Source organism: Megascapheus bottae, chromosome 15, assembly GCF_031878675.1.
Source record: "Megascapheus bottae isolate mThoBot1 chromosome 15, mThoBot2.hap1, whole genome shotgun sequence".
Taxonomy (NCBI): Eukaryota; Metazoa; Chordata; class Mammalia; order Rodentia; family Geomyidae; genus Megascapheus; species Megascapheus bottae.
Genome location: NC_143523.1, coordinates 20,279,431 through 20,300,341, shown reverse-complemented (window position 1 = coordinate 20,300,341; position 20,911 = coordinate 20,279,431). Strand labels below are relative to the sequence as shown.

The window sequence follows — 20,911 nt, the reverse complement described above, 5'->3', positions numbered from 1 at the left end:
TCCTTGGCTTCCCACACAGACACGTTTGGGGATTCAAAAATATATTTCTAAGCCTTGCCTCACAACACACCTAATACTGTCGGTGAAGTATAAACCCATGGCTTCCTCAAGAGAAGGCCAGACACAGAGACCAAGCCCTAGGCAAACTGTGAAGCAGGAACCCGTATGAAACACATGGTTGCCAGCTCTATAATGGATGCAACCTACTTTCCTGAGTTAGACTAGGGCCTAATTCATCCACTCACTCACTCACTCACTCACTCATTAAACATATATCAAATGGCTTTTTTTCTGCCAGGGACTTTGCTAGGCCCTAATTATTAAAAAATGAAGTCCATGGTCCCTTTCAAGCCACAAACAAGGAAAATATCATAACTGAGATAGGCAGGAAGCACAGTGGAACTGTGTTAGCATAAGAAAAGGAACCTAGATTTGGGCAAAGCACCCAGGAGAATGTCCCTGTGGGATAAACCATGAAGGAGAAATAGGGCAGGCAGGAAATCCTGGAAAAAGGAAACTGTTAAGTTAAGGAAGGCTACTGAAGTGTAACTGTCTGGACATGGCCAGGAAGCTTGTAATTTGGCTTGGCAGAGCCATAGTTATTTTTTTTTTTTTGCTGGTCATGGGACTCAAACTCTGGGCCTGGGGGTGTCTCTGAGCTCTTCGGCTCAAGGCTACTGCCCTACCCCTTGAGCCACAGCGCTACTTCTGGTTTTCTGGTGGTTAACTGGAGATAAAACTCTCATGGACTTTAGTGCCTGGGCTGGCTTTGAACCACAATCCTCAGATCTCAGCCTCCTGAATAGCTAATATTACAGGCTCACGCCTGTAATCACCATGTTTGGCTAGAGCCATAGTTCTTAAACTGCAGTCTGTACATGAACTGCTACAGTGACTCATTAAAACACAGATTTCCTGATGTCACTACCGGCAAGGACCTGCATTCAGATTCAGTAGAGGCCCCCGAATTATGTGCTTGATGATTCTGAAGCAGGTGGTCCAGAAAGGTCTGGGCTAGAGTAGTAAGGGCCAGGTGAGAGGAAGGGGAGTCTGTTGGGATGAAGCAGAAATGTTGGTCACCACAGTGTGTTCATGAATCTGGAGCTCACTTTTCAAACTCCTTGGGACATGCTCTGAGGAGCCATGGTTCCAAAAACCCAGTGTGAGACTGGAGAGGAGGGCTGCTGCACCCAGGCAAGATCTGAGAGGGTCTCCTCAAGGGGAAGTGTGTTATTCAAAGATCAAACCCAACGAGGACCTAGACCTACTCTACCCTGGAGCAGGGCCTGCCAGGACCTCACTAGAGTCATAACATCCCATAACACTCAGCCCAACGGGAGCAACGGGAGGACACTGGCTGCCTTGTAGAGACCTGAGCTGTCTTCTCTCACAGAAACCAGTCTCTCACAACCCCTGAGATTGGCTTTTCCCTGGTCTCTAGGCTAAGGAAGGAGAAAGAACAAATATTAACCCAAGGTGCAATTGTGGCAAGGTGCCCAGACTCCTCCCTTCCCTCCCCTCCCCTCTCCCCCCTTCCCCACTAACCTCCTGTCCCAGGGGCTGAGACAAGCTGCTGGCTCCCAGCTGCACAACCCTGGTGCTTCTGCAGAAAGAGGGCAGAGGTGAGACCTCACAGAACAGGATATAGGGTGGGAGGCCTGCCTTGTTCTGGGAGGGGCCACTTTTCAGGTCCAGGATAGCTTTGAACCTTGATCCTCAGATCTCAGCCTCCTGAGGAGCTAGGATTACAGGCGTGAGCCACCTCGCCTAGCATCATTTACTTTTTTAAAGTGTAATTGTAATTGCCATATTTCAGAAATATAATTAGAAAAACTCTCTTGATTGCTCTCTTTCCTGTCCTCCCAACTATTGATCAATAGCTTTCATTGAGATTCCTTATGCTGTATATAAATATATATTTTTTCAATGCCTTCTTTTCCTCCATCATTTTCCCCTGCCTTCTCCCTCATTCCTCTAAACTGTACACATACATATATATACATATATATGCATATATACACACACATATATATATAGTATGCACAGATACATGTATATACACATATACACACTTATGGATATATGATTATGTATGGATATATATTTATATATACATATATGTACGTATTGATGCATATACACATAAACAACATATACTCATGTGCATATGATCACCTGTATATATCTGTGATATATATATATCCTTTATATCTAATTTCCACAAATGAGCCAAAACATACAATATTTCCTTTGTGAGTTTGGCTTAACCATTCATGATGATTTCCAATTCCATCTATTTTTCTTGAAAATGACATATCTTTTTTTTTTCATATCACTTGTGGGGCCTGAACTCTGGGGCTCTTCAGCTCAAGGCTAGTGCTCTATCACTTGAGCTACAGTGCCACTTGTGGTTTTCTGGTGGCTAAGTGGAGATAAGAGTCTCACCAGAGTGGGGGAAGGAAAACGGGAACCAAGACATGAGAAAGGGTATCAATGTATGTGAAGTAATGCACCTTCCATCTGGTGAATATAATGTAACCCTTCTATTAATTACAATAAAAATATGTGAAAAAAAAGAGTCTCACCAAACTATCCTGCCAAGATTGGGTTTGAACTGTGATCCTCAGATCTCAACCTCCTGAGTAGCTAGGATTACAGGCATGAACCACCAGCTCCCAGCCATTATATCATTTTTAATGGCTGTATAATATTTCAGTTTATGCGTATCATATCTTCTTTATCCCATTTATCTGCTGTTGGGTACCTTGGTTTTTTTCAACATTGGGCTATTGTGAACGATGTTGCAATAAACATGGGTATGCAGATATCTTTCTTGTATAATGATTTGTACTCAAAGAGATTAAGCAACCTGCCAGGAGCATGTGCCTGGTGCCTGGCGGCAGTTCTGTATCGGCTGTATGGTCTTTCCACCCTATCACCCTCCCCAGCCTGTTAACTACTAGCCACTTAGCTGAAGATTACACTAGGGTTGTTGGAAGGAAGGGAAGAGTAAGGATAGACCAAGTGATAAAAGAATTCTTTTGGGGGAGTGGGAACTTGACCTAGTGGTAGAGTGCACGCATGAAACATACATGAAGACCCAGGTTCAATTCCTCAATACCATATACATTGAAAAGCTGGAAGTGGTGCTGTGGCTTAAGTGGCAGAGCTCTATCCTTGAGGAAAAAGCCCAAGGACAATGCTCAGGCCCTGAGTCCAAGCCCCAGAACTGACAAAAAAAAATTCTTTCGATGGTGGTTGTGAGAATTAAAGGAATAATTAAGTTCCTAAGTATTTTAAATCAATAGCTACTAAAACATAACAATAGCTATCATAATTAACACATGGTATGTAATAGTTGCCACTTCTTAACTTGTGGTTTTATATGTGTGTGTGTGTGTGTGTGTGTGTGTGTCTACACACACACACACACACACACACACACACACACAAAAATGCACATTTTGCTGAAGTTTTAGCCAGGACTTATATTGGCATGAATGGATAAAGTGAGAACAAAGGGAGCAGCACTTGCTGCTCCTGATGCACGAAATGGGAGTGAAGACTCCAAGTTTACTATCTGGCATGCACTAGTGCAGTGACATTAGACACATTCACACTATGGTGCACCATCACTGCTGTCCATCACTGCAGCTTCATTTTCCCAAATGGAAACTTTGCCATGAGATTTTTTTTTTTTAATGAAGGGGAGAGTGATTGCAAAGTTTGGTAGGAAAAGAACAACAGACTAAAAGTGGACCATCTCTAGGGCAAGAATGACTGCCACTGGATTTTTTTTTGGGGGGGGGGGAATGGAGGTAATGCTGGGGTTTGAACTGAGGGTCTTATGCTTACTAGGCAGGTGCCTTACCACTTAAGCCATATCTCTAGTCTTTTAAAGTTCCTATCACCTTAACAAAGGGTAATGGGTTGTAGTAGAAGTCACAGAATGGAAGGGTCTAGATCCAAAGTTACATCCCAACAGTCTATATAGACTTGAATGATTGACTTAAGCTCCTCTTGTCGGTTCCTGTGGGAGGGGTAATGTGTGTGTGTGTGTGTGTGTGTGTGTGTGTGTGTGTGTGTGTGTGTGGTTGTGACTGATATTAGACCAAATTACTGTGCCTCTCTTCCACAAACAGATTGGTGGATAAATTTTACTTTTAAAGTGTAGATCTTAGCACAAAATAGAAAGTGTTAGCCTTGGCTGGGAGTTTGGTCTAGTGGTAGCGTGCTTGTCTAGCATGAACAAAGAGCTGGGTTTGATTCCTCAGTGGCACATAAATAGAAAAAGCCAAAAGTGGTACTGTGGCTCAAGTGGTAAAGCTCTAGCCTTGAGAAAACCTAAGGACAGTGCTCAGGCCCTGAGTTCAAGCCAGGACTGGCAAAAAAAAAATCCTTTCCCTCCCCAGCTGTTTGAATGTCTGCCACCATCATGAATGACACAGCAACTATCCATACCAGGAAGTTCATGACCAACCGACTTCTTCAGAGGAAGCAGGGGGTGACTGATGTCCTTCACCCTAGAAAGGCAACAGTACCTAAGACAGAAACCCGGGAAAAACTTGCCAGAATGTACAAGACCACACCCGACGTCATCTTTGTATTTGGATTCAGAACCCATTTTGGTGGTGGCAAGACAACTGGCTTTGGCATGATTTGTGATTCCTTGGATTATGCAAAGAAAAATGAACCAAACACAGACTTGCAAGACATGGCATGTATGAAAAGAAAAAGACCTCAAGGAAACAGTTAAAGGGACTCAAAAACAGAATGAAGAAAGTCAGAGGTACTGCAAAGGCCAATGTTGGAGCTGGCAAAAAGCCAAAGGAATGAAGATCCTGCAGTGACCTGACCTGCAGTGATGGTGGATTTTTCACAGAGGGATTAATAAACTGTAAGAACCTGTAAACCACCACAACAATATTTTACCTTATTATCTGGTTATTATTATTTGTTTATTTGAAATAGGAAAGGGAAGGTGAAAAACAAGATGAGGGGAGGGGGTGGGGGGAAGGAGATGGGGACAGAAACATGAGAAGGGGTATCAATGTGTGTGAAGTAGTGCACCTTCTACCTGGCGAATATAACTGTAACCCTTCTATTAATTACAATTTTTTAAAAAATGAGGGGGGAAAAAAAGGGAAAGTGTTGGGTTATACTTCCCCCTGGTGGTATGTATGAGCCATGCAGGTTTTTTTTGGGGGGGGGGGGGTTTACTACTCCAGTGCCTCTCAGGGTTGAGATGCTAGAAAAGGCTGGAAAGCCAAAGTCCTCCACACCACAACCCACCAGGAAAACAACAACAGATCTGATCTTTGGCTCTAGAAGAGCAAATCTCCTTTTTGCTCTCTCAGTTTTCTTACTGTTTTTGCTCATGCCTTTCCTATCTCACACAACCTTCAGTCCTGCAGAGGCACTCAAACTCTGCCTTGTTGAGGACGCATCTTTGGACCTCTGCAGTCAGGATTTCCCACCTTTCTTTTTGTTTTTGTTTTTCCTTCCTGGGACAGCTCTTCTCAGCCTTCTGAGCAGTGAGGTGTGAGCCACTGGTATCCTCCTTCCACATCTTTCCTTAACCTCTTTAGACTTCCCAGCCTGTACTCGATTATCAGATGGTGTGAATTTTCTCTAAAGCATAGTTCCTTGATAGAATTTCCTAGCTTAAAGAAAATTTAACTTCAGAGCTTGAACTGATCTTTGAAATTCCTAGAAACCATATGCTTTTGAGCAGCTAATATGTGCCTGATACTGAGATATGTGCTAGATGCTTTAACATCTATGCCCTCAACTAATACTCACAGTAATATTTTTTTAACTAACATATAGAAGTTGCATGGGAGACAATGACATTTCCATACATGTAAACAACGCATGCCCACTGACCTCACCCCTTTTATCACCTATCACTCTCCCTACTCCCGCTTTTATTTTTTATTTATTTTTTTTTGTAGGTTTTGGGGCTTCAGCTTGGCCTGGGCGCTGTCTCTGAGCTCTTCTGCACAAGGCTACCACCCTACCCTTGAGCCAAGCCCCATTTCCCGTTTCTAGAGGTTAACTGGAGTCTCAGGTCCTTCTGTGCCTGGGCTGGCTGTGAACCGTGATCCTCAGATCTCAGCCTCCTGAGTAGCTAGGATTACAGGGGCGAGCCATCGTGCCCGGCTCTTTTTTAATTTTTTTTTTTAATTTTGACAGTCCTGGGGCTTGAACTCATGGCCTGAATACTGTTCTTAGGCTTTCTCAAAGCTGGAACTCTACCACTTGAGCCACAGCACCACTGCTGGTATTGAGGAATTGGACCCGTGTCTTCATGTATGCTAGGCAAGCACTCTACCACCAGGCTATACTCCTGGTCCTATCCACTCCCTCTTAAAAACAATTTAACTACATTTTATTGTTCTACTTCCATATGTGTAAATAGGAACTACACTGACCATATTCATCCTCATTCACCCTCTGTATTAGCCCTCTCTGTGCTGCCCACCCCGCTGCAGAGCCTGTTTTATTTTCCTGTCATTCTTTCAGTGTATAGTAATTGCACCAAGGGATTTCACCATTGTATTTCAGATGTGTATATATTACATTTTGCTCAGAATAACACTCACTGTTGCTTCTTCACAATGATTCCACTGAAATTCTACTATACATTAGACATGATCTCAGTATAGACCTGAAAAAGAAAGACAACTGAGCCTCAAAAAGATTAAGTAACTTTCTCAAAGGCATACTGCTAACAAGTACAACATGAGTTTGAAGCCTCGTGCCTAATAAGTCCACAGATTCCATCTCGCATTCAAGCTCATAGCAGCACCTATGTAGACAGAACATTGATTTTTTTTTTTTTTGGCCAGTCCTGGGGCTGGACACTATCCTTGAGTTTTTCTCAAGGCTAGTGCTCTACCACTTGAACCATAGCACCACTTTTGGCTTTTCTATGTATGTGCTATTGAGGAATTGAACCTGGGTCTTTGTGCATGCTAGGCAAGCACTCTATCACTAGACCAAATCCCCCCCCCACCTCTCTGTTTCTGTCTTTTTCTGTGTATGTGGTTCTGAGGAATCAAACCCAGTGCTTCATGCATGCTAGGCAAACACTCGAGGCCCAAGAACAGAACACTGAGAAAGAATACAAAACCCCTCATCATGGATAGTAAAGTTCTAGATTGAGGGGCCAGAGGAAAAAAAGATAAATCTTTAAATTAGGCCCTGGCACTGCCTGCATGTTTCAGGAAATGCTTTGAAAGCAACCACTCAAGCTCCTGGAGCAAGAATGATCCATTCTAATTGATTTATTTAAAATGTGTTTATGTGAGCACTATTAACTATGGGTTGCTAGGTATTCATTAAAGAACACTGAGCATGAGGGCTGGGAGTTTGGTCTAGTACTAGAGTGCTTGCCTAGCATGCACGAAGACCCGGGTTCAATTCCTCAATACCACATACATAGAAAAAAGCTGGAAGTGGTGCTGAGGCTCAAGTAGTAGAGCTCTAGAAAACTGAGCATCTGTACGTCCATGTCTGGGGTCTGAGAAGAAGCAGTAAGAAAGAAGGGTAGATTGTTTTCAGGGATGAGAAAACCTCTCACCTGTGATATATGGGAAGGGAGTGTGGTCCTGTTTAGTGGAATACTACTATACTTAGCATGCTACGGAGATTGTCCTTTCTGAAGGACAAGGGCTCTGCTATTCACTCTGTGACTCCTGTTTCCCTACACTCTGCTCTTTGGAGACTTTTTTTTTCCCCTGCCAGTCCTGGGCATGGGCTCAAGGCCTGAGCACTGTCTTTGGGTTTTCTCAAGGCTAGCACTCTACTACTTGAGCCACAGCACCACTTCTAGCTTTTTTTCTATGTATGTGGTACCAAGGAATTGAACCAGGGTCTTTGTGCACACTAGGCAAGCACTCTACCATTAGGCCAAACTCCCATCCTTTCCACTCTGCTCTTCTTCATGAACACCTCCAAAGAAACCAGAAGACATTATGACAGAGGATTTGAAGCAATGGTTTTTCAGAAACTCAGTTTTTCTCATATAACCAGCATGACCTGAAACTACCCAAAATGGCCCTTTCTCCTTTCCTAGAGTTGTCTGGCATTGTTGGCTGGAGAACAGAGAAGACATGTTTGTGTGCTGTTTGGGGAGCAGCTACCATGGGTGTTGCTGAGGGAAACTCTCCCTCAACAGCTCTGCTGTAGGGCCCCTGCTGCTCTTTATCACTGTGCTATTCTACCCTGGGCTCCCAAGCCATTGTTCCTGGGGCTGGTGGCAATGGCTGAGTCACAAGTTTCCAATCTCAGCACATTTTGCGCTAGAAGGCCTCCCTCAGGACCACTACACATGAGAGTGCATGCATGTGTACACACACCAGACTTAAGTTCTGCTTTTCTCATCAGTGGGGTACTCTGGCCCACTTTTCTCACTATTCAAGAACCAGCTTGATCTGTCAGAAGTTCTAAAACCAAGAAGTCTCAAGAGAGGTGATTTGAGTCTCAATCTTCAAGTCCACCAAACACCAATGGCTTTCACTTGACCCCCAGCTCCCACTCTTGCCCTGTGCCCTATTATTGGGCTGCAGAAAGGACTCCATTCACATCCCTGTCCTGCAGTTGTGCCACCTCTTTGCCTTACATTCTGATAACAAAGGGAAGGTGGAATGGGAGTCAAACCTCAGGGACTCAACACTGCTCACAGAAAACCCATTCCAAGGTTTCCCTACATTTTCAGAAGTGACAGGACTTGTGGCAGGGATGGGAGGGAGAAACTGACATGAAATGGTAATCCCTTTGTATAATACCTTAATAATAATAAAATTACATTAAAAGAAATGACAGGCATTTTTTTTTCTGTGCTGAGCTAGAACCAAGAGCCCTATACAACTCACCACTAAGCTAAGTTCCCAAATCCTCTTTGCCCATTTTTTTTTTTGCCAGCCATGGGGCTTCAACTGAAGGCCTGAGCACTGTCCTTGGGCTTTCTCAAGGTGAGAGCTCTACCACTTGAGCCACAGCACCACTTACAGCTTTTTCTATGTATGTGGTACCAAGGAATTGAAACCAGGTCTTCATGCATTCTAGGCAAGCACTCTATTACTACTGCCCCCCCCCTTTTTTTTTCTGTAACCTAAATTGACCTTGAACTCTAGGCCTTTCTGTTTCAGCCTTTTATGTTCTGGGATTACATATATATGCCACCACACTTGGCCATCTTTTTACCTATGTATGTGCGTGTGTGTGTGTTCGTAATGGGACATGAACTTAGAGCCTCTTTTTTTACGTATGATTGGTGTTCTAACATTTGAACCAGTCCAAATTTTTTGCTGGTTAACTGGAGATGGATGTCTCGCAGGCTTTATATCTATGTTGGAGTCCAACCTTGATCTTCAGATCTCAGTCTCCTGAATAGCTATTACAGATGTGAGCCACCAATGCTTGACTCTCCCATTTCTAAACAAGCTTTCTGTTGAGATGTGAGAACTTTCTTTTTTGTTTTTGTTGTTTTGTTTTGTATGTTGTGCTGGGAATGAAAACAGGGTTTCACATATGCTAGGCATGTACTCAACCATTGATATACAACCCTGGTCCTCAAATTCCTTACTTATACACACACACATACACACACACACACACACACACACACACACACACACACACATACACACTGTAAGGTTTGAATTTAAGGCCTCCTCACACTCACCCAGCTTGCTTGTTTAACTGGTACTCTACCATTTGAGTCATGCCTTCAGCCCAACTTTTCCTAGTGTTTTGGAGATGAGATCCCATGGACTTTTCTGCATAGACTGGCTTTGAAACATGATACTATGAATTTCAGTCTCCTAAAATTAATTATAAATACTAAATGCTAACTTCTTTTTTGTTGTTGTTTTTATTTTTGTTTTTGATGGAGGGGCTTAAACTTTGGGCCTGGGCATTGTCCCTGAGCTCTTCAGCTCAAGGCTATCACCCTCCCCCTTGAGTCACAGCACCGCTTTGTAGAGAGCCATTGCAATCGCCATTACAAGATGGCGCTGGCATCCGCCTCCGTGGTTGTTTTTCTGAGTTGTTTATCTATAAGTGTCCAGGAAGAGATGTGACTGTTCATGCCCTTAATGCATGATCGGAAGTATGCATGTAGCCATATTGCTGTGTGTCTGGAGTGTGCTGGAGACATGCTTGTAGTTGATTGGATGTTAGTGTTAAGGAAATAATTGTGATTGGTTAATAAGCCTATTTAAGGTCTATGTTTGAGGAAGTTGGGGTCGACCCAGCATGACTGTACTAGCTTGCTGAATAAACTGCTGCTCGAGAAGAAGTTATCTTTGTCGTGTCCTTCCTTGCCGGCCGAGGGAGTCGCGACACCGCTTCTCATTTTCTAGTGGTTAATTGAAGGTAAGAGTCTCACATTCCTTTGTGCCAGGATGGCTTTGAACCGAGATCCTCAGATCTCACCCTCCTGAGTAGCTAGGATTACAGGCATGAGCCACGGCGCCCTAGAACTGAATGCTAGATTTTCGTCAACTACATAATTTCTTGGCTTTCTCCTTTGAAAACAAATTTTAATTATTTTTCTGATACTAGGGACTGAATATAGGACTTAGCACATGCTAGGCTAGTGTTTGAAAACTGACTTACATGTGATATTGTACTACAAATTTTCATTGTGAGAGCCAATTTGTCTATATTTTGGTACTGTATTTAAGAAACCAATGCTTAAAACAGGATCAGAAAGATTTACATCCCAAACTGGTTCTTTTTTTTTTTTTTTTTTGGTCAGTCGTGTGGCTTGAACTCTGGGCCTGGGTGCTGTCCCTGAGCTCTTCAGCTCAAGGCTACTGCCCTACATGTAGAGCCACAACACCACTTCTGGTTTTCTGGTGGTTAATTGGAGACAACAGTTTCACAGTCTTTAGTGCCTGGGCTAGTTTTGAACCGTGATCCTCACATCACTATTTCTTTCTCCTGAGTAGCAAGAATTATAGGTGTGAACCACAGCACCTGGCAAGGGGTTCTTATTTATAGCTCTAACATTTAACTCTTTAATCCATTTTGAGGGTTTTTTTTCCCCACTACTGGGATTTCAACTCAGAGCCTCACATTCTAGGTCAACATTTTTGCCCAAGGCTGGTGCTCTGCAACTTGAGCCATGCCTCCAGTCTGGTTTTCTACTGCTTAACTGTAGGAGTCTTGCTGATTTTTCTGCCCAGGCTTGTTTCAAATATTGAATCTCAGACCTCAGTCTCCTGAGTAGCTAAGGATTACAGGTATGAGCCCCTGGAACTTGGCTCCCTTTGACTTAATTGTTGTCTATAGTGTGAGTCTTTACAAAATTCATATGTTGGATGTTCTAATCACTAGTATTTTGTAGTGGGACTGTATTTAAAGATAGAGCCTTTTAAGAGATAACTAAAATTAAATGAGGACATGAGGGAGTAACCTAATTGGTCTTAGAAGATGAGGAAATTAAGGGCTGGGATGTAGCTCAGAGACAAAGTACTTGCCTAAGCAAGTGCAATATCATGGGTTTTATACCCAATACCAAAAAAGAAAAGACAAAAAAATAAAAAAGAAGGAGCCAGGAGTTTGTCCTAGTGGTAAAGTGCTTGCCTAGCATGCACGAAGACAAGGGTTCAATTCCTTGGTACCACATACATAGAAAAAAAGATGGAAGTGGTGCTGTGGCTCAAGTGGTAGAGTTCTAGCCTTGAAAAAGTCCAAGAACAGTGATCAGGACCTGAGTTCAAGGCCCAGGATTGGCCAAAAAAAAAAAAAAAAGAAAGAAAGAAGAAGGGGCTGGGAGCTTAACCTAGTGGTAGAGTGCTTGCTTGCCTAGCATGTATGAAGCCCTGGGTTCGATTCCCCAGTACCATATACTCAGAAAAAGCTGGAAGTGGTGCTGTAGTTCAATTGGCAGAGCACTAGCCTTGAGCAAAAGTGTTCAAGGACAGTGGACAAGCCATGAGTTCAAGCTCCAGGACTGGCAAAAAAAAAAAAGAAAAAAAGAAAAAAGGAAGATGATAAAGAAATCAGAACGCGGGCCGGGAGTTTGGCTTGGCCTAGTGGTAGAGTGCTTGCCTAGCATGCACGAAGACCCGGGTTCAATTCTTTGGTACCACATACTTAGAAAAAGCTGGAAGTGGTGCTGAGGCTCAAGTGGTAAAGTTCTAGCCTTGAGAAAAATCCAAAGACAGTGCTCAGGCCCTGAGCCTAAGCCCAGGACAAAAAGAAAGAAAGAAAGAAATCAGAAAACACATGAGGAAATACCACACACACAGGGAGTGAAGACAGCAACCAAGGAGAGAGGCCTCTGAAGACGTGGCTGGCAACACAGATCCCTAACTTCTAACTTCCAGAATTGTGAAAATATAAAGTAATTGCTTAACCCTTCCAGTCTATTGTATTTACCACCGTGGTCCTAGCAAACTGTACCAACTTCATCCCTTTGCATGTAGCTTTCTAGTTGTCCTTAATCATTTGTTGAAGAAACTATTCCTTTCCCTTTCTAATGACCTTTGTATTCCTGCTGAAAATCAAATTTTGATATACAGTTTCTATGGGCTCTCAATTCTATTATATTGACTTATATGATCTATATGTCTCTATGGTTTCTATTGGTTTATATGTCTATAGGTCTAGCTAATGGTAGTATTGTGGTGTGCTGGATGCTGACCCCAAGCTGATTTTGCTCAAGGCTAATGTTCATTTGAGCCACAGCTGTACTTCTGGTGTTTGGGTAGTTAATTGGATATAAGAGTCTCAGGTACTTTGCTACCTAGGCTGGCTTCAAACTGCAATCCTCTTATCTCAGTCCCTTTGAGTAGTAGGATTAGAAACATGAGCACTGGTGCTAGTAATACAGTGTTAGAATTACTGTACCATTCTTTGTAGTAAATTCTGAAATTAAGAGTTGTGATCTCTCCAACTTTGTTATTTTTCAGTATCATTTTGGCTATTTAGGGGTCCTTTCCAATTCTATATGAATTTATTGGTTTTTTTTTTCTTGTGCCATCTTTGGGTCTTCAACTCAGGGCTTTTGCCCTTACCTTTTTTTTTTTTCCACTCAAAGCTGGTGCTCTATGACTTGAGCCATATTCTACTTCTCCCATAATGAATTTAGGATCAAGTTGTCCCTTTTTGCAAAAATAGTGGCTGGGATTTGATAAGAGTTGCGTGGAATCTATAGCTCAGTTTGCTCTCTTAACAGTATTGGGCCTTTATGAACAATGAATGGTGCTTCAGCTTCTTGTATTTTTGTTCAATGACTTTTTGGAATTAATTTTTGTAAAGTCTGCATTCTTTATTGTATGTGGCCATGGAAGTATCTGTTCTGATAGTTTAGTGGTAAGCGGGTGACTGAACACAGATTCCCTTAAATATTTGAGACAAAAACAAAACAATAAAAACAACTCCTAGTCTTTGCAGATAGGGGGCAGGGAGGGCTTTCCTTCAATACTCAGTCCAGCAGTTTGTAACTCTTCCTTATCTTTCACTTCATATTCATAAAGACCCTGAAAGTGAAGTAGAAGTGAGAGTCGGTCACTTCCTCAGGTTTCTCCTGAGCAGTCTTAGGAATGCATGTGATTTTTTGATTTTCCAGTGAGTATGCCATGGTTTTTCAAGTGCTTCCTACTCAAGCTTATTTCATTCACTAGTCCTTCCCCTCAAGCTTTAGATGAACCCATTCCTTGTTCTGGTGTTAGCCAATGGCCCAGGTAGCAACAACTATTTACTTACATGCTCCTGGGATAGCCACTGGCCACCCTCAGCACTACAAAGTTCCAATTAAACCAGATAAAGGCAAGTCTTCAGAGCTAGCCCTCCAAGGAGATCCAGCATCCATGTTGTTTGAAAGGATACACCCATAATTCCTTATAGTATGAGACCTGTAACAGAATGACACTATTTTTTTTCAAGGTTACTGCAACACAAAGATGAAAGCAGAATACATTAAAACTCCACAGAGCTTGATGCTTTTACTAAAATTCAGCTAGTTTCTCTTAGAAACATCCCCCTGATATATCCAGACTTCTGAATCATGTCCAAACTCCTAAAAGTTGGTTTTGATAGTTTTGTTTATTTTTTGCCAGTCCTGGGGCTTGAACGCAGGGCCTGAGCACTCTACCACTTGAGCCACAGCACCACTTCTGGCTTTTTTCTATGTATGTAGTACCAAGGAATTGAATGCAAAACTTTGTGCATGCTAGGCAAGCACTCTACCACTATCAAGCTCCTGAACTCAAGGCTCTGTCTCTTAATGGAGAGATGGCTAGAACAATGGAGAACAAGATACTAGATTGCTGAAAAAGCTGGATTTGTGGCTTCAGGTAAGTCCCTTGATAACTCTTCTCTGTATCTTTCAATCTTTTGTGTACCCAACTACTTTTTCTGCTCTAAGCAGACTAGATTCTTTGTGATTGGCTTTGTTCTGCTTTTTTTTACGTTTTTAAATTTTATTTATTTTCACTTTTTTTCATTTCATTTTTTATTACTGAGGTAATGTATAGAGGGGTTAGAGTTACCTTCTCCATTGTCAAGATAATGAGTGATTACTTCTCATACATATTAAATCCCTTCTTATGTTTTGTCCCATTTCAGTTAACAGCCAAGCAGTGGAGTTTCATTTCCCAGTGATGACTCTGGGATGAAGTCTGTTTTCATCTATCTTCATCAACCCAACTCCAAAAAGAGAAAGTTTGGAGAATCCATACCACTATGGCTAACAGGTCTCTAGCCAGTCTTAGTCACAGGTTCAAACCTAAGTATAAAAGGCTGAAAAGTATAGTTGGGAGAGCAGGAATGGACATTTCTGTGATATATGCTTAGCACCACCTTCTGTTACAGTCATAGAACTGTTAATGGCCTTATAACAGTTCATCTTAATTGTCAACTTGACAGTATTAAGAGATGTCCAGAAGCTTAGTACAGCACACAGTCTACAAAGGCATTTCCAGAGAACTAAAAGTGGAGAACCACAGGAGAGAAAAGATCCATCCTGAATGTGGGCTGCACAATCTAATAGGCTGAAACACAGATGGGATGAAAGTGAAAAAAAGATTATTTATATATGTGTGTGTGTGTGTGTGTGTGAGAGAGAGAGAGAGGGGGGGGTGGGATTCATATATAAATAAATTTTCCCATCATTTCTGTTTCTCTAAAGAATCCTGACTAATATGGTTCTGCTTCCCACAATCCTATAGCTTACTAGAAATAAGTGCCACCTCATGAATTTGCTAACACCTCAGTGTACTCTATGTTCTGACTCTCTTCCTGTTACTTCAGTCCTGGCAAAAGAGCTGAAAACAGATTTTTCAGCCTTAGAAAAACAACCCTATTCAGAATCTATAAGTAGGCAGCCTGATGAAAGCTTAGACTATTCCAAGTAACTCCAAACTACATATCAACCATATGGTGACTATATGCATAATATAAAAATACATTTAGAATACCTCCATAGTATACATTAACTCAGACATACACACCTGTGTTCTGTGACTTGCCAAGTCACAGAAGCAGATATGGGCCATAGGGCTGAAGTACAATAAATAGCCTATCAGTAGAATACAGGACAGGATTTAAGTCAATGGCTGTCTGTGCCTGCCATGCACCCAACTTCCTTCTTGGAGTGGCAGGTCTTTAACACTGGAAATCATGTTCAACACCATGTGAGTTATCACCCTACAGCAGATCAGATCAGAGGAAATGCTGAACTCAAGAGGAGCTAATTTCCAGGTATGCAAGTGAATGGCTTGAAGTAACTGGAGATTAACTGGAGCAATCAGAAAATAGAACTGGAAAAACTTGAAGAGTTTCAGTCGGAATAAATAAAGGACAGACATCACTGAAATAACAGAGATACAGGATCAGCGAAAGCCTGAGGATTGTTTTTCCCAGGGTATGAAGTAGCTGGTTGTTAGTGTCATACAATACAGAAGAGCACTGCTAAGTACAGTATCCCTATGCTAGCATAATGGCTAAGTATCAAGGAACAACAATCTCTTGCAACAAAGAAAACGATGAGGTATTTAGTCCCCACAGTTGTGCTGATCAGATTTCAAACTGTATTTAAGTCTCAATAAACCTAGCCATGTGGCTGCTCCTGAACATCTAGGCATATGGATGAGATTTCTTTCTTCTTTAATGCTGTAAGGTTGCTTACAATAATCTCATCACTCCCGGTGGTCTGAGGGAGTTATCTGTCACTTGCAACTGCAAGAGTTTATGCAAAATAGAAACAAAGTTCTGACATATGCTAGAACATGACTGGATCTTGAAGCTATCAATGTAAGTGAAATAAGCCAGACACAAAAGGAGACTATTATATAATCCAATGTACATATGATTGTATAGAACAGTCAAATTCAGCCAGGTGCTGTTGGCTCACGCCTATAATACTAGCTACACGGGACACTTAGATCTGAGGATTGAAGTTCAAAGCCAGTCCAGGAAGGAAAGTCCATAGGACACTTACTTCCAACTAACCATTAAAAAATCAGAAGTGGCACCGTGGATCAAAGTGGTAGATAGAGCATTAGTTTTGAGCCAAAGAGCTCAGGAACAACACCTAGGCCTGGAGTTCAAGCCCCACAACCAACCAAAAAAAAAAAAAAGTCAAATTCTTTTGTGACTGTGTGTGAGTGATACTGGGACTTTAACTCAAGGACCCTTGTTTTTTTGGTCTTGGCCAATTCTCTACCTCTTGAGTCATATCTCTAGTTCCAGGATTTCACTGGTTAACTGGAAATAAGAATTTCTCAATGCTGGGTGCAGTGGCTCATGCCTGTAATCCTAGGTACTCAGGAGGCTGAGATATGAGGATCTCAGTTCAAAGCCAGCCCAGGCACTAAAGACTCAGAGACTCTCTTCTCCAAGTAACTACTAGAAAACCAGAAGTGGTGCTGTGGCTCAAGTAGCCTTGAGATGAAGAACTCAAGGACAGCACCCAGGCCCAGAGTCCAAGCACCACAACAGACAAAAAACATAAATAAGGCCGGGAGTTTGGCCTAGTGGTTAAAGTGCTTGCCTAGCATACACGAAGACCCGGGTTCGATTCCTCAGTACCACATACATACAAAAACAGCCGGAAGTGGTGCTGAGGCTCAAGTGGTAGAGCTCTAGCCTTGAGAAAGTCCAAGGACAGTGCTCAGGCCCTGAGCCCAAGCCCAGGACTGGCAAAAAAAAAAAAAAAAAACATAAATAAATAAAATAAAATAAATCTCTCCAATCTGTCAGTCGTGGCTAGTTTCCAACTGTGCTCCTCAGATCTCGGTCTCCTGAGTAGGTAGGGATTATGGGCTCAAGTCATAGACACCCAGCAGACCATCTAATCCATAAAGATAGAAAATAGATGAAAGTTTTCAGAGTATGTTGATAAGACAGACTGAAGAGTTACTGCTTAGTGGAATGATGAAAAAGCTTTAGAAATAATGATGATGATAAAAAAATAATACATGTAGGCCAGATGAGGTGGCTCATGCCTGTAATCCTAGTTACTCAGGAGGCTGAGATCTGAGGATGGCGTACAAATCCAGCCTGGGCACTAAAAGTCCGTGGGACTCTTATCTCAAATTAACCACTAGAAAACCAGAAGTGGTGCAGTGGCTCAAGGTAGGGTGGTAGCCTACAGCTGAAGAGCTCAAGAACAGCACCCAGGCCCAGGGGTAAGGTGGTAGCCTTGAGCTGAAGAGTTCAGGGGCAGCGCCCAGGCCTAGAGTTCCAGCCCCATAACACACAAAAAGAAAAGAAAAGAAAACACATGGTAATGATACATGTAACATTGTGGATACAGCTGACCTATACACATAAAAATGGTTAAAATAGTAAAATGATGTAGATTTTACTAGGCACACAAAATAAGTCTTTATTATGGATAAAATGTGATGGAAAGTAAACCAGCTAAAGGATAGAGAAACTGGGTTTAACATCCAGCTCTTGCACTTTCTAGATGGACATATTGCCTACCATCTCTTTGTCTCTAATTATTAATATGAAAAATGGGAATTAAATCCCTTTTTTTTAAAGTTTGTTGTAAGAGCCAGGTGCTGGTAGCTCACACCTGTAATCCCAGCTACTCAAGGAGGCTGAGATCTGAAGATTGTAGTTTGAAGCTAGATGGAACAGAAAAGTCTGTGAGACTTCTCTCCAATTAACCACCAAAAAGCATGAAATGGAACTATGACTCAAAAGGTAAAGCACCACAACCTTGAACAAAAAAGTTAAGGAACAGTGCTCAGACTCGGAGATCAAGTATCAGCACTAATACAACATTAAAAAAAAAAAACAGTGTTGTGAGAAAAAAGATAACATGCAATAATTATCACACAAAATATCTCATAAAAACAGGCTCTTCCTTTGCCTGTTTAGATAAGGAGATGTGAGAGCTCAACCATTTAGATTAGAAAGTGAAAGATGTAGACAGGTGTGGTGGCTCACGCCTGTAATCCTAGCTACTCAGGAGGCTGAGATCTGAGGAATGCAGTTCAAAGCCTGGGCAATTCAAAGCGGAGAGACTATTATCTCCAATTAATCTCTAGAAAACGTGAAGTGGGGCTATGCCTCAAGGGTAGGGCAGTAGCCTTGAGCTGAAGAGCTCAGGGACAGCACCTAGGCCCAGGGATAGGGTGGTAGCCTTGAGGTGAAGAGTTCAGGGACAGCACCCAGGCCAGAGTTCAATCCCCATGACCCTCCCCCGCAAGAAAAGAAAGAAAGAAGAAAGGGGGGGGGGAGAGGGAGAAAGAGGTTTTTCTTGTGCGTATCCTTTAACCCTGGCCCCTTACATGGTCTATAGGAAGCTCACCAAACCTGCCTTCAGAGACCTCAGACTTCTTGAATAGTCTCTTTCCCATTCTATGCTATCATTTTCACTCTAGCCCTTCCGGGGCCCCCATGCTCTGGCATTCTCTCTTCTTTTATTTCCCATGGAGAACAACTCTTAGCAGGTACTATCTCCTTATTCAAACTAGAGTTCTTTTGTTCTTGTCTCATATCAGACCTCAAAGCTTTCCAGGGAGGGAAAAATCTTGGTCCAGATATCTGCTGAGTTGAATGGAAAGACATTTTTTTTTCAGGCATCAGCAGAAATCTATGTGCAGAAAAATCTGAGGAGGAAGAAGTTCTCCAGGTCCTTTTCATCCTTCCCCAGCCAGGCAATTAATAATCTTGAACTACTGGCAGACTAGAATCCTTTCTCTGGAAATCAGTAAAAGCAAGGTGTGGGTCAAATGGTTTCTCTGATTCATTTGCATCCCGACTCTATGTCATCTAGAAACCACAAGGGTGGCATGCACATTTGCTAACCAGTCCATATTAAAAATTAAAAAAAAAAGAGAGGCCGGGAGTTTGGCCTACCGGTAGAGTGCTTTCCTAGCATGCATGAAGATTGGTGTTCGATTCCTCAGTACCACATACCTAGAAAAAAGCTGGAAGTAGAGCTCTAGCCTTGAGAAAGTCCAAGGACGTGCTCAGGCCCTAAGCTCAAGCCTAGGACTGGCAAATAAATAAATAAATAAATAAAATAATAATAATAAAGAAGTAAGCTGGGCACTGTTAGCTCATGTCTGCAATTCTAGCTAGTTGAAAGTTGAGATCTGAAGATCAGGGTTCAAAAGTCTATGAAACTCTTCTCTCCAATTAACCAACAAGTGGAAATGTGTGTGGTTTAAGTGGTAGAGTGTCAGCATTCAGCAAAATAGCCAAGTGAGAGCACAAAGCCAGGGGGAGGAGAGCGGGAGAGAGGGAGGGACGGAGACAGGGAGAGAGGAAGAGAAGGAGGAGGAGAAGAAGGAGGAGGAGGAGGAGAAGAAGGAGGAGGAGGAGGAGGAGAAGGAGGAGGGGAGGAGTGAAGGGGAGAGGGAGAACCACACCAAGAAAACCAGGGAGCTGTCCATAGTACTGAATGATAACTGACCTGGAGAGCCTCCTTACTCCAACCTGGAGGCTCATGAAATTTGGGTTCAGCCTATTCTCAGACTTAACAGTATATGAATGAAAAGAAAGTTCTGAGAAAGGAGAATGAGAGAATGCGAGGGAGGGTAAAGAGTGAATGGGCGGGGAGGGAAATGGGTATCAAGACATGTGAAAGGGTATCAATGTATGTGAATTAATGCACCTTCTATCTGGCAAATATTACAATAAAAAAAGAGTGAATGGGGATCTAGAGTAAGAGAGAAGGAGAGAAAAGGAAAATATAGATGCTCAGGCTTAGGTACCAGATAACTGCCAAAGTCAAAACAGAAATGTTATCTTCTTATTATTCTATTCTATTCATTTGTTTTGTTAGTACTAGGGTACTAACAAAAAAGTGCCCCAAATGGCTTAACTGACCATTTAAACCTCACAGTAATTTCATGAGAAGTATTCAGGAATCTGAATTTATGCTCTCAGGAAATTCTAATGATCAACCAGGTTTAGAGATCTGGGTTAGAGACCACTCAGGTGGACAGTTTGATGGTAAGTTTGCAGATTAATAAATGAATGTTCAACAAATAATACTAATGCATTCAAGGCCACATGGTTAGGTTAGGATGAACTGCAATATAAAACTAAATCTCTCAGGGAAAGAATCTTGCCAAAAGTGTTCCCACCTCTGGGACAACTAAGAACTAAAATGGAAGGATGAGCTGAAGGCCACCAACTAAATCCTTGAGACCAAGGGGAGTGGTGAGTGTTGCCAAATGCCACAGAGAGATTGAGGAGGATGTGGCACAGTGGAGAACTGGAGACTGACAGAGCAACAAGTCTGTGGCACAGAGTGTAACACTAGAGGAAGAGGAAGACACCATCCTGACATGGCTCAGGCACTCCTTCAGGAAACCTGGCCAGTTGGAAGGAGTTATGCATTGCTGTTCAGCCAAGATCATGCCTTTGTAGGATGACGGCTCTGTGCTAAAATTATTAAAGCAAAACATCTGGATTTGAGATTAGA

General features: G+C 42.3%; 1 protein-coding gene and 1 pseudogene across 2 annotated transcripts in view; one reads left to right on the top strand and one right to left on the bottom strand.

Moving 5' to 3' along the window:
• Nt5c2 (5'-nucleotidase, cytosolic II) overlaps positions 1-20,911 on the bottom strand; it is a 131,306-nt gene that overhangs the window by 107,056 nt on the left and 3,339 nt on the right. The gene's annotated exons all lie outside the window — the stretch shown is intronic.
• LOC150053883 (small ribosomal subunit protein eS24 pseudogene) lies at positions 4,436-4,881 on the top strand (annotated as a pseudogene).